Here is a 14547-nt window from a genome sequence, read left to right as displayed (position 1 = left end):
AATCTGGATCCTAGGTCATAGGCCAATCTAGACCCTTTCACAGTAAAAGTAAAACTAACTTCTGTAGCAAATAAATGACGGTGTCAATACGACAGGGTTCTAGAGTGGCCTAGGATTCTACATAATTGGTTGACAGTATCTACCTACCAAAAATGTATGTAAATCTTATTCTTTTTTTAGGGTTCCGTAGTCAACTAGGAACCCTTATAGTTTCGCCATGTCTGTCTGTCCGTCCGTCCGTCCGTCCGTCCGTCCGTCCGTCCGCGGATAATCTCAGTAACCGTTAGCACTAGAAAGCTGAAATTTGGTACCAATATGTATATCAATTACGCCAACAAAGTGCAAAAATAAAAAGTGGATAAAAATCTTTTATTAGGGTAACCCCCCTACATGTAAAGTGGGGGCTGATATTTTTTTTCATTTCAACCCCAACGTGTGATATATTGTTGAATAGGTACTTAAAAATGAATAAGGGTTTACTAAGATCGTTTTTTGATAACATTAATATTTTTGGAAATAATCGCTCCTAAAGGAAAAAAAAGTGCGTCCCCCCCCCTCTAACTTTTGAACCATATGTTTAAAAAATATGAAAAAAATCACAAAAGTAGAACTTTATAAAGACTTTCTAGGAAAATTATTTTGAACTTGATAGGTTCAGTAGTTTTTGAGAAAAATACGGAAAACTACGGAACCCTACACTGAGCGTGGCCCGACACGCTCTTGGCCGGTTTTTAGGGTTCTACCAAAATGGCAAAACGGAACCCTACATCAATGAGCGTGGCCCGACACGCTCTTGGCATGCTAATTAACTCTTTCAACGATTTTTTTTTGCACATGTTTGACAGAAGTGACAGCGTAGGAAAATTTAACTAGGTAACAATTTGGTACCTATTATACTTACCAGACACCGGATTATGTTCCAAGGTAATTAGAACTTTTTAGCAGAATTCTAACAAAAAATCTGCCGAACAAAATCTTATTGCATATGAAGCATAAGGACCTTTTTCAGATGGAAAGCTACATATGCATCTTATATTTCTAATTTTCTAGGGTTGTGTATACATATTACCTACCTAGCATTAGAAATACAAGGCTTAGCACAGAACAAGACCGACCATAAAAATGCTTAACTAATTTGCCAGCTAAATTTAAACCTACTTAAACGTATAGATACTTTTGATATTTTTATTATTTAAAACTTATTTATACTTACATATCAGCATTCCTGTTACCATAGAATTAAAACGTATATAACACTCACTTCATCTACCAACTAACGGCATCTGTAATCTACATACAAATAAGGCCCGGTTAAAAGTCTCGAAATGTTATGTACATTTTATAATTAAATAAGTGTAAATGGGTCAAAAAATTGGGTCCATGTGCAATTGTGCATTAAGTAGGTGCACTTTTCCCAAATTGCTGCATGTATGAAATAAGGCCCATCAGTAACTTAACAAAAAATAAGGTATTTCTTACATACCGAATTAAGCGTAATTGTGTCGCTTAACTTCAAACCTGGATAAATCCATTCTGCTACAAGGTTAATATATATATTTTTATATATTCAATCTTAAAGCAGAATGGATTTAAGTACCCAAGTTTGAAACTAAGCGACACAATTGATAGTATGTATCTAGGAGATAATTTATTTACAAAATCATATTATTCAAGAGCGCTATGATAAACGCACGTCGAAATAAAGTAAAATTGATAATATTTACCGATGAGATTGTACTCTGTGTGTAATGGTAAACATTAATAATATGAAAAGTAATTGTTTCAGTCAGATCATCTTCACTCGTCAATTTCGTCTTACTCTTTAGTTGTGAAACATGGGTGACAAAGGACGGTCGCCGGAAGGAAAAGAATAAAAATATATGGATACCTACCTATATATATTATAATATTTATCCCGTAGGACAGCAGGTTACTTCAAAGTACTTTAATTAACTACCTAATTTTAATGTTGTCTTCGGTTCCCGTCGTCGTTCGTCGAATCCCAGTAAGGGTATTTATTTGTGTGATGAGCACAGATATTTGTTCCTGAGTCATGGATGTTTTCTATGTATATAAGTATGTATTTATCTATTTAAGTATGGTTTTGTATTTATCTATGGGATATGGGTTAAATTGTGGTGTAGGCGAGAGGCTGGCAACCTGTCACTGCAATGTCACAGTTTCGTTTTCTTTCAACCCCTTATTTGCCTAGAGTGGCACTGAAGCTTTAGTAGTTTCATGTGTTCTGCCTACCCCTTTATGGGATACAGGCGTGATTGTATGTATGTATGTTATCTATTTAAGTATGTATTATTTATTTATTTATTAGTAAAAACATGTTTACATGACATTACAGTAAAACCAATGCGTCACGAAACTTAGATAACAAAAAAGAAAAAAAAAACAGTAAGTAAGAACATGAAAAAAAAAACAAACAATAAAGTTTAAAACTAAACAATTTATTTGGGCGATGACGTAACAGCGTGGCTCCGTTGCGTCGTTTGCCCCGGTGTAGGATTCGGCAAGTTGCCCCGGAATCGCCGAAAAACCACACCTTTCGGCCAGAAGTCTGCGCTCGCGATGGTGTCCTGCGTTATATCGTCGCCTAGCACCCATAGTACAAGCTTTGCTTAGTTTGGGGCTAAGTTGATCTGTGTAAGGTGTTCCCAATATTTATTTAATTATTTAATTACTTACCATAATCATAATGTAATAAAATGTGCATTTTTTCGTGGTTACCAACATGCATACCAACCATAAAAATGCTTAACTAATTTGCCAGCTAAATTTAAACCTAGGCTATTTAAACGTATAGATACTTCATATACTTTTATTATTTAGATCTTATTTATACTTTTCGGCAAAGCATTTTTGTTACCGCAGAATTAAAACGTTGGTAATACTCATTTCATCTACCTACTAAGGGCATATGTAATGTCAATGCAAACAAGGCCCGGCTATTAAGTTTCGAAATGTTATTTACATTTTATAACTTGATAAGTGTAAATGGTTCAAAAATTTCGTGCAGTAAGTAAAAAAGTAAAAAGTAAGTATTATTAAACAGAAAAACTATGGGTCTTATTTGATGCAGGTATGAAATAAGGCCCATGCCGCCCATGTGTCCACATGTTCACAACCTTCGATACCCAAGAAGTAGCGCTGCGGAAATAGAGATGGATCGGATATAATCTTCAAAGATGAGCTATCAACAGCGCCAGTATTTGAGTGGTGGCCTCAGAGTGGAAGGCGACCCCGCAAACGCCCAGTACTTATGATACACAATACACATAAACACAATACATTATAATATTTATTGCCCCGTAGGACAGCAGGCTACCGCACACTACTTTAATTAAGTACCTAATTTTGTCCCTTTAAACTTAATATGAAATAGAGTCTGCCTATCTTGACCACATTGACCTTGACGCACTGCTTGTTAAGACTTGAACCCCTCTAATTTAGAGTACCATATCCTAAATGCATAGTCCTGAATAAATGTGTTTTAGACGACAGACCGTAGTATAAATACTTATCACAAAAATTGATGATTGAATTCATGAACACAATGTTTACACAAAGTTATAAAACTTAAGAAGCGAGCGATGGGCCTTATTTAGAGAAGTAACTATTTAGGGCATTTTTTGATTCTATGTCTGCGAAGAAAATATACAAAACGGCATGATTGATAAAACTTAGAAGAAATATAAGCACTGGGCCTTATTAAGGGCAGGTACTGGTACCAACCTGAACAAACTATGTATTACTAAATAAGGCCCATCGTTTTTTTAAATATTTTAAAACATGACTTTAATTATTAATATTATGTCTGTTTTTATTGTGTGTAAATAAGTAGGTACATATAATATGACTAATATAACTACTTACCTAATTGGTGTTCGGCAGAATAGTAATAAATAAACAATGATGACCGAATACCAAATTTTCGGCAAAATGGCTGAAAAGACCGAATACCAAATAGTTGCCTAATATTCGTGGAATCTATCGTAAAATACAGCATAACTTTATAATTGTTACTAGTAAACCAATGACGAGAAAAGTTATGCATGTATAAAATAAACCTATACCTGTATGCAATTGTTACGTACCTATACTTATAAAATATGGACTTAGTATTTCCACAGAATATATAATACAGATTCAAACTTTCACGATTTTTACACATATTTATAATCGGGACTTAATCGCGTATTTACTATGTTTTAAACACTAACCTCCGACGTTTCAAGGACGGCATTGTCCCCGTGGTCTCGGAGCAGACTAGTCTTTTTTGGACCACCAATTTTAAATATGAACATATAATAGTACGTATTTCTAACTAAAAAGTTCGTCAAACACGGTATGTCGATATTTCGACGTAGTATATCGATAACTTTTCACATCACTAGATTATCGACATTAGATGTCGAGTATTTCCCATCACTTTATTTCAGTGTACGTATATAAAAACTTAGCCCCGCCCCTAAATTTGGTGCGATAGGGACAACTGCAGCTCAGGCGCGAAATCCCGCGTAAAAACTGCAAAAATCGAGGTTCCGCTCTCGACTGTTTCCTCCTCCAAAACTTAACCAATCGTTACGAAATTTGGAAATCAGAATGACAAGGAAATTATCTGTGTCGGACCGTTTCGTTTTTTTGGATAATTGATCTCAGTTTTGAATACCACGCCTTTCTTTCTGGCAAATTCAATTAAGCCGTTTTTGCCAACTTTGAGAGGCTCTAATTCCTTTTAAAACAAAAATATCAAAAAAAGCAAAACGGTCCGACACAGATATTGATAATAAAAGTCTGTGTTGAAAAAACCATTGATCTAGCTTCAAAAACCAGAGAGGAAACAGGCGAGAGCGTTTGTATGGAGAAATGAGGGGTATCGTAGCGTCTTAAGTATACTTTTACGTAATCAGGCGAAAACAACACAGTCCTGTTAATCTATAGATTATCTGTGTATCAGGTCATTCTATTCGAAAACAACATTTTCTGACTTTTTAAGTATGAAGGCATAAAGTTCAATATGTCAGTGATTGTTTTGACATGCATTAAGGTTCGAATTCGATGACGTCATTACATCGCTGACAGCGTTTTCGGTGGCCAAAATAAAAAATTACACACATTTTTAATCGAAGATACGTAGTCATCATACGCTTTTAATACCCAAAATCTATAAATATTGTTATGTCAAATACTACAGAAGACAATCATTTATTGGGCCAAATTCGATATGAGTTAGTAGCCTATATTAATATTTGACATTTTAACAAATATCAAGCTAAGAATATGGGCCAAATTGTCAAAACTGAGGTTCAAAGTTTTAAGCCTGTGTCAAGAGATGGCAGTCTATGCACTGTGATTACACATTTTACTTCAACGGTAACTCTCTATAATACTCGATCCTCTTTGGACATACGTATGTAAAAACAGTACACGATAAAATACCGGCCATACATGCTTAAGGTAAACCTTTTAATAGAATGTGAATTTTCATGCAGGTCTTTTTTTAAATGATTTGTGGTTTTTAAGTGTCACAGAACTCAACCTAGGTGAAAAAGAGCATAGGTACTAATTATATTTGAGCCGTTTTATTATGGGTCCTGTGACACATTTTTGTTCATATAACCACGTAAGGACGTCTTATCACACCAATGCGTTTAGAGGCCTTAAAATATGCAGTCAACGGTTTTATGTTAAAACTCAAGTTTTAAGTAGGTAACATCAATAGCAAGTTATTTAGAATTTAATACTTGACTGACAAAGCCCATACAAAAAAGCGCACAACTGAAATGTATGGGAAAGGGGAAAATCATATTTTCCCTAAATATTTTTGCGTGTTTTTATGTTTTATAAGAACAAATGACATATTTCTTTATTTTAAAATCATGATATTATCACGTCAATTCACATTAAAAAAAAATTTGTAGGCATCATCAGTGTAGTTATGATAGTAATAGTACACGTATGAAAGAATTGTGAAAGAAGAAAAGTGCGTGTGAAAGAATTAGTTAAAAGAAAGAAAGATGAACTTAATGATCAAATGGATGAAAGATTGTCGCAAGATTTTCAGACGAACATAAAGTTCTTCTGGAAATCCGTTCGCCTAGCCAGAGGTCAGAGTTCAGACTCTGAGCTAAAATCGGTGAAAGATTCGAATGGAAGTTTGCTGAATGGGGAAGAATGTATTCTAAAGAGATGGCAGGAGTATTTTGAAAGCCTGTTTGAAAGGGAGGAAGCAAATATGCTAACCTCAGGTTTGAATGGAAACTTATCAATGGATGAAATTAGCATGGATGAGATTGTGAAAGCATTGAAAGGTATGAAATCAGGTAAGGCTGCAGGATATGACAAGGTCTCCGCCGAGATGCTGAAGGCTGGACAGGGCATTGTAGCGAGTCAGTTGTATCGCCTTTTCAATTTGTGCTTCAGTACCGGCCGGGTACCTAAGGACTGGTGCAAGGCCGTCATCGTTCCTCTTTACAAGGGAAAAGGCTCACGACTGGACTGCAAAAACTACAGGGGCATTAGCTTACTCAGCATCGTCGGAAAACTGTATGCGAAAGTGTTGATTGAGAGAGTAGTGAGAGTAACCGACGAGAAAGTGTGGGATGCACAGGCGGGATTTAGAAAGGGTATGGGATGTTCGGATCAAGTCTTTTCCTTACGATGCATAGCCGAAAAGTTTTTGGCCAAAGGTCAAAAGGTCTATTGCGCTTTCGTGGACTTGGAAAAGGCGTATGATAGAGTGATGAGGAATGAATTGTGGTCGGTAGTGTCCATGTATGGAGTAGGCAGTCAACTCGTTCAAGCACTGAAATCTCTTTATGAGGATTCCAGTGCTTGCGTGAGAATAAACGGGTCATACACTGAGTGGTTTAGCATCGAAAAGGGTGTTAGACAGGGATGTGTAGCGTCGCCGTGGCTGTTTAATTTATTCATGGATAGTTGTTTGCAAGATCTGAAAGATTATGATTGTGGGTTGAGAATGGAAGGGTTACTGGTCAAATGTCTCCTATATGCCGATGACCTACTATTACTTGCGTCGTCGGCCGAGGAGTTACAACTGATGGTAACAAGAGTGCATGCATCTTTCGAGATACTGGGGACGCTATTGCTATGTCTTGTATGGGAACCCTGCATTTTATGATTAAGCACTGAGACTTGGCACAATTGTTCATTGGGTGGCCCTGAGTAGATAAAGATCGGGAGGCATCGAGAGCCCCCCTTAATTTAGGAGGGAGGAGGGGGGGAAGGCTGGCGCCTCCGCGCTTCCTTTGAAACCATATTTCTCTAAAACTATACAAAATAGGGCATGTGATATATCATTTTCGGATAAATAAAGGACGAGGAATTCATTTTTATAACAAAAAAAATGTATTTTAGAACAAAAATACAAAATAAAATGGGAAAATCTGAAAACGAGATTTTTTTTTATACATATTATTGCACATTTTATGAAAACTGTAATGGTTTTTTCTAAATAAAAAATATTATTTAATAACTACATTTATCTAGTTTTATAAAATGTATAATTTGTTATAGAAATATATTATAGGACGAGTGATAAAAAATAATTTACATCGCCCGATAGGGCGATTTGAATCCTCATTTCAATAAGTTTTGTCAATGATTTCAGGTATAATCACTATTTTTAACACACGAAAGCCGTAATCATTGTAGTTATGGCTATTTTAGTGATTAATGTACTTAAAATAAAAAAAAATACAAAAATTTTAAAAAATATTAAAAATGTGATAATTTTTTTTAACATTATCCTATTTTGTTCTTTCTACACAATATATATCTAAAAGCAATAAATATCAATAAAAAGCCACATTTATACAGGTTATAAAAATATATAGTTTGTTATATAAATATATTACGAAACGCGAGATAAAAAATAATGAAAATGAAAATTTTAATGTATGGGTCAGCTTGCATTATTCGATAAGGTGAGGTAAAGGTACTCAAAGCTCTCAAAAAGTGTAGTTATTTAGAGTACTTCAAATTAAACAACATACTCTTATATAGTCTGAATTTAACTATTTATATTACATGAAATGATCGATTGATATGATAGGTCAGATATATACATCTGATCCTAATACATCTTGTGAAATAGTAGTTATCTATATGATTTGCATAATTTATGGATAATTCTTACTTGACATATTTATTATTCCAGATCTGCGTCCTGTAAGGACTGTATCGTTAATTATAGGGACACAACAAACCTCGTCTAAATGTTGACATGTGCATAATTTTGTATTATTATGGTCCGAGAGTATGATCTGAAGGTATTGGTAAGTACTATTTGATATAAGAAGGTCTGATATTTTTTTATTTTAGGGACTTTATGGTACTTTCATTAAGGTCTAGCAAATACATTTCGGACAACCCCTAATCTGGCTTAATTTGAGAATATCTCAAAGACTTTTTGTACGATTTCGACAAACAAAGGTGATGACAGAAGGTGGTGACAAATGCTGCCAAAATATATTTTTTAAGAGTCCTCTTCATGGTTGTTCAATTGGGTACTTGCAGAATAAATGCGGTGAATTTATATAATTTAAAAAAAACGCATTTTTGAGCAACGTTCCGGTTTGCCGTAAATTTTTGATACAAGCAGGATGAGAGAAATAGATAAAAAAAATTAGGCATAGGCCAATGTCTAATAGACATTCATGGTGTTTGAACAGTGCCTAAACCAGATCGATATAAACAGTGTATGATAGTTAAATTCGACATCAAAGTCGGAGTTAGCGTAAGCACCATGCCACATTCTCTAAATGGCCGCCATACACAGATCATGAACTTTATTTTTTTTAAATAACAGTGGCTAGACTATGTCTAGATATTCTGCTTTGTGGATCATGTGTCGTTGAGGTTCGCACTGTACAATTTTTTTTCGCAATTGTGTCGTCTTGTACGCACTTTGTGAATTTTCTAGTAGCATTTGTCCGAAATCGTAATTGGTACTCGGGAGGATTAAGTCAATGCTGTCTAAACCACATGCTTTACGTCGAGTTTCTAGGACAAAATGCGCACCTTATTATGTGCCTTACTAAGCCCATGTCTTGTTATAAGAAAAAAATATAATAGCAAATAAATACGGCTACTCAAAGTTGTCCCCATATTTAACGATACAGTCCTTACATAATTAAATTCAGACTATTCACGTTGTTTTATTTGAATAACTCAAAATAGCTACACTTTTTGAGAGCCTTGAGTACTAGCCCCGATACACATGTTTTCGTCTAGTCAGACCATTTTTTGAGGTTCTCCTTTGTACAAAAGCAATGTCTTAGTTCAAAAATCATTAATCTTTAATGCTAATACGAATCTAGTTTATTTTTTATGGCACTATTGCACAATAACTAACTATCATTGATACTGAAAGGAAGAATATGACGATTTTTATTTTATCTTTTATGGATGGGTAAAACCGATTTAAGGGGGCCCAAAGGAAGTAACTAAATTCTGCTAGTAAACTAAAAAATCTTCAAGCCTATGCATGCAGAACTGCTTCAGGAGAGGAGAACGTGATTAAGATATTTTTTTTGCAATATAAGTCACATGCAATTTTATTTTACAATCAAAATAAACTATATTATAGGACTATAAATTTAAATAGATATCATACACGAAAGAAAAAACGACAAGGCCCACTGGTGGCCGAGCCGGGTAGGGAATCGAACCCGGGTCTTCAGCTTACGCGGCTAACGTCTTCACCACTAGACCACCCGCCCGCCGTGGTACCCGACGAAATTTCTCTAGTGTATTTCTTCTTTCGTGTGTTTTTTCTTTCGTGTATGATATCTATTTAAATTTATAATTTATATATAGTAGTGTGACTACTTGGAAAAAGAACAAATCAAAAAATATTCAATAAAATAATTTAATTTGTTCCCTAGTTGTATATTATAGGACTTTTACAATTTTCTCTACTGGGTCGTGATATACCTACATATGTAAACGTTATTAGAATAAGTATATTTCTGTATTACTAGACGAACTCCACTGCATAGCGGGTAGTACCTTTACCTCACCTCATCGAATAATGCAAGCTGACCCATACATTAAAATTTTCATTTTCATTATTTTTTATCTCGCGTTTCGTAATATATTTATATAACAAACTATATATTTTTATAAACTGTATAAATGTGGCTTTTTATTGATATTTATTGCTTTTAGATATATATTGTGTAGAAAGAACAAAATAGGATAATGTTAAAAAAAATATCACATTTTTAATACTTTTTAAAAATTTTGTATTTTTTATTTTATTTTAAGTACATTAATCACTAAAATAGCCATAAACTACAATGATTACGGCTTTCGTGTGTTAAAAATAGTGATTATACCTGAAATCATTGACAAAACTTATTGAAATGAGGATTCAAATCGCCCTATCGGGCGATGTAAATTATTTTTTATCACTCGTACTATAACATATTTCTATAACAAATTATACATTTTCTAAAACTAGATAAATGTAGCTATTAAATAATATTTTTTATTTAGAAAAAACCATTACAGTTTTCATAAAATGTGCAATAATATGTATAAAAAAAAATCTCATTTTCAGATTTTCCCATTTTATTTTGTATTTTTGTTCTAAAATACATTTTTTTTGTTCCAAAAATGAATTCCTCGTCCTTCATTTATCCGAAAATGATATATCACATGCCCTATTTTGTATAGTTTTAGAGAAATATGGTTTCAAAGGAAGCGCGGCGGCGCCAGCCTTCCCCCCCTCTTCCCTCCTAAATTAAGGGGGGCTCTCGATGCCTCCCGATCTTTTTCTACTCAGGGCCACCCAAGGAACAACCTGTGCCAAGTCTCAGTGCTTAATCATAAAATGCAGGGTGTTGTGCAATAGCGTCCCCAGTAAGAGGAAAGGAATGAGAATGAATGTCAGTAAGACGAAAGTAATGGTATTTGAAAGAGATGAGATTATGACAGATTGCGAAATTGAGATCGATAATGAAAGTTTGGAACAAGTGAAAGAGTTTGTGTATTTGGGAACGTTGTTTACAAGGGACGGTAAACATGGAAAAGATATTGAAAGGAGAGTGAATGCTGGGAATAGAGTGAACGGAGCACTAAACGCTTTTATGGGCAGCCAGAAAGTGTCGCAAAAAGCACGTCTGGCAGTGCATAGAGGAGTTTTGGTGCCTACACTTATGTATGGTAGTGAAAGTTGGGTGTGGGAGAAAAGACTTCAAAGTCAAGTGAATGCCGTGGAAATGAGAGCGTTAAGAAGCATGGCTGGTGTAAAGTTGAGTGATAGGATCAGAAATAGCGTGATAAGAGAGAAGTGTGGAGTGGATGAAGATGTGGTGACAAAGATTGAGATGTTAAGGTGGTTTGGGCATGTAGAGAGGATGGATGAGAGGAGATTAACGAAGAAAGTATATGAAAAAGGAGTGGAAGGGTCAGTTGGTAGTGGAAGACCTAGGCGAACTTTTCTTGATCAAATCGGGGAAATATTGCAAAAAGGCCAGGTCAGAAGTACTCGAAACCGACGAGCGTGTATGAGAAACGTTATGAAAGTGTGTGAAGCGAAAGTGGTTTGTCAGGATCGTAGTAAATGGAAATCCGTGATCTCTGCCTACCCCTCTGGGAAACAGGCGTGATTGTATGTATGTATGTATGTAGTACACGTATTTAATAGGTGGCGCTAAAAATCGAGGTATGATTCTTAGTATGAAGTAAGTAAATCCTATATAAATAATCCTTGGTTTTACTAAGAAATTGACACTACACTGTATTTTGTTTTATATGAACCTGCGTGGTGACGTCTTACAAAAGTTACTTCGTTGGGTTAGTAGAGAGAGGTGGTTTATAGATACAATAAGTTCGATAACAGACGTGAACGGAGTAAAATTAATGCAAGTTAAATTAAAGCATGAAAATAAACAAATAAATCACTTAACTTTGAAGTTTTATTTTTATAGCGATAAAATTGAAGGAAATCAATTATCCAAAATACTTAATGTTATAATAAATTTGAAAAGTAGTATTAAATATCTCTCCTTTGTTTTGGCCTGATTTAGCAAGTGCACACTATGCTGGTCAGACAGTTGAGCTACTAAAGCCAAAAAACATAGAATTTGCTTTGCTCAAAAAGAAGCCTATCACCTAATTGTCCAGAGCTCTGACCTATCGAGCGGTACTGGACCATTGTTGAGACATACTTACGAAAGAATGGCCGAGAAGATATATCGTATCCGTATAAAAGTCCGATATTTTTATTTTTATATTTATTTAATTAAGTTCTTTTTTCATATTAAATATTATAATATATATTACGTTTGTTGTCGTTTTCATAACATTCAGCTAAATAAGATGTTATATTATACAGAAAAAAAATGCTATTTTTAAGTGTCCACTTAGTAAATTAAAGTCCTTTGCGTTTGCATGCGGCTTCGCTCGCGTTAGAAAGAGACAAAAAGTAGCCTATGTCACTCTCCATCCCTTCAACTATCTCTCCGTTTTGCCGTGAAAGACGGACAAACAAACAGACACACACACACTTTCCCATTTATAATATTAGTATGGATTACGTTCATTTCAATGAAGGATGTTTCAACACCCTGTAGTATGAGCGGAAAGTCACCTATTTGTATGACAGCCAATACATTCTGTAGTAACTCGGATTCACAATATGATTAATAATGAGAAAAATACAATATATTTTACAAGTAAAAAACTTAGACGCGAAAATTCAATCGAAGATCCGCAAGGAAAGATACAGTATCTTTCCTTGCGGATCTTCGATTTTATTGAAAAAAGCAGGGGAGTTTGAAAGAACATGTAAAATATCTTCCATGTGTTTTTCATCGCTAGTTATGACGAAAATCCGTTTGTTTACTTTTTTGGTCTGGGATTCGATCACCGATCTTAGAGTAAGTAGCCTAGGATTCAAATTGGTTGTCCACAACATGAACAAGTTCGAGTTTTGCCCTTGTTCCTCGTAGATAACCAAGTATGATAACTGGTTTTGTATGAGGAAAAATAATTCTTCTTAGCTACCTAACTGGGTTATGATTCATAACTTATGAAAGAGGATTTTTTACTTCTTCGTAGATAAACATTATTTTTTGCAGTTTTCTACGAAGAATATTTTTCTTCTTTTGAAGAAATGGGATTTTTTTTCCTCGTAGAAAACCATTATTTTTTGCAATTTTCTATCAAGAAATTTCTTTTCTTCTCAGCTTACCTGGTTTTAAAATGGGATTTTTTCCTCATAGAATGCAATTATTTTATGCAGTTTTCTACGAAGATTTATTTTTCTCCTTAGCTTAACCGGTTATGAAATGGGTTTATTTTTGTTGTTTGTGGAAACCCGTTATTTTATTTGGATTTCTAAGGGGAATAGTTTATTCTTCCCAGCCAACGCAAACGGGACTTTTTATTATTTATAGAAAATAAAACTACTACACCCATGAAGACACGTTTGAAAATATAGCTCCATTCTTTAGAACATTTTTTCTACTCCCGAACTGTTATTCGTCATTTACAGGGTCGTGCATAGATCTTTAAAACCCTACATAAAAGTCTATTCCCCAAAGTCAGCTTCCACCGTCTTTCCGCGCATGCGCGCAGTATCGAAAAAACTGAAGACGCATTGTTTGGCTCTGTAACCATGGTAACGCATTGTTATAACAATACTGCGCGCGTGCGCGGGAAGGCTTTGAGCAGCTGAGCTGACAGTACAAACCTTTGCGTCAAAATACAGGAAACAGTGTGAATTTCACAAAAGTTATTCAAGAAAACTATTAAAAACTAAGTGCATGGTCGTAGAAAAAATATTGTATGCAACGGTCTTTAACTGAGTCAAAAAATACTCGTGGCGTCTTAATAACAATTTTCGGATCCGCCTCAAATTGTTACCCACGCTACTCGTCTTTTTTGACCTCCTTTAAACGACCGTTGCATGAAATACTATTATCGACATCCATAACATAAGTTCTCTATTATATGCTTCTATGAGGAAAACAAACCCACTTCATAACCGGGTAAGCTTAGAAGAAAAATAATCTTCGTAGAAAACTGCATAAAATAATGGGTTTCTTTGAGGAAAAAAAAAATCCCATTTTATAACCCAGTTAGCTAGGAAGAATTATTTTTCCTCATACAACCAGTTATCAAACTTGGTTATCTACGAGGAACAAGGGGAGTTTTGGCATATTGATATTTAACTTAACCTACTCCAATCGAGAAAGAAAGGACTAAACGTGTAATAGTTATTTGTTTTAAAAGGGGGCAAAGTTGTTGCTTAACCGCACGTGCCAATGTTGATACAATGTGCCAGGGTTGTATGAAAAGACCCATGGCTGTGTCTCGCTTCAATGTATGGTCGCCGCTCACCGTCTTCGCGCTTAGACCAATGTCGTGGCTGAGCCGTAAGGGTGCTGGGTAAGCGAAAGATTCCAATATTGAACCGCGAGCGTAGCCAGTGGTCCAAAAAGTGGAATTTTGAGCGGTACGAGGGTTTCAAGGCACGAAGGTTAAACAAACTTTGCCACCGAG

The 14547-nt window shown here is 35.0% G+C and overlaps 1 protein-coding gene across 5 annotated transcripts in view; it reads right to left on the bottom strand.

The window, feature by feature from the left end:
- Positions 1 to 14547, bottom strand: part of LOC125241845 (maternal protein pumilio-like) — a 566882-nt gene that overhangs the window by 25679 nt on the left and 526656 nt on the right. The window lies entirely within an intron of this gene.

Source organism: Leguminivora glycinivorella, chromosome Z (genome assembly GCF_023078275.1).
Source record: "Leguminivora glycinivorella isolate SPB_JAAS2020 chromosome Z, LegGlyc_1.1, whole genome shotgun sequence".
NCBI classification, from domain to species: domain Eukaryota; kingdom Metazoa; phylum Arthropoda; class Insecta; order Lepidoptera; family Tortricidae; genus Leguminivora; species Leguminivora glycinivorella.
This window is presented reverse-complemented; position numbering and strand designations above follow the sequence as displayed.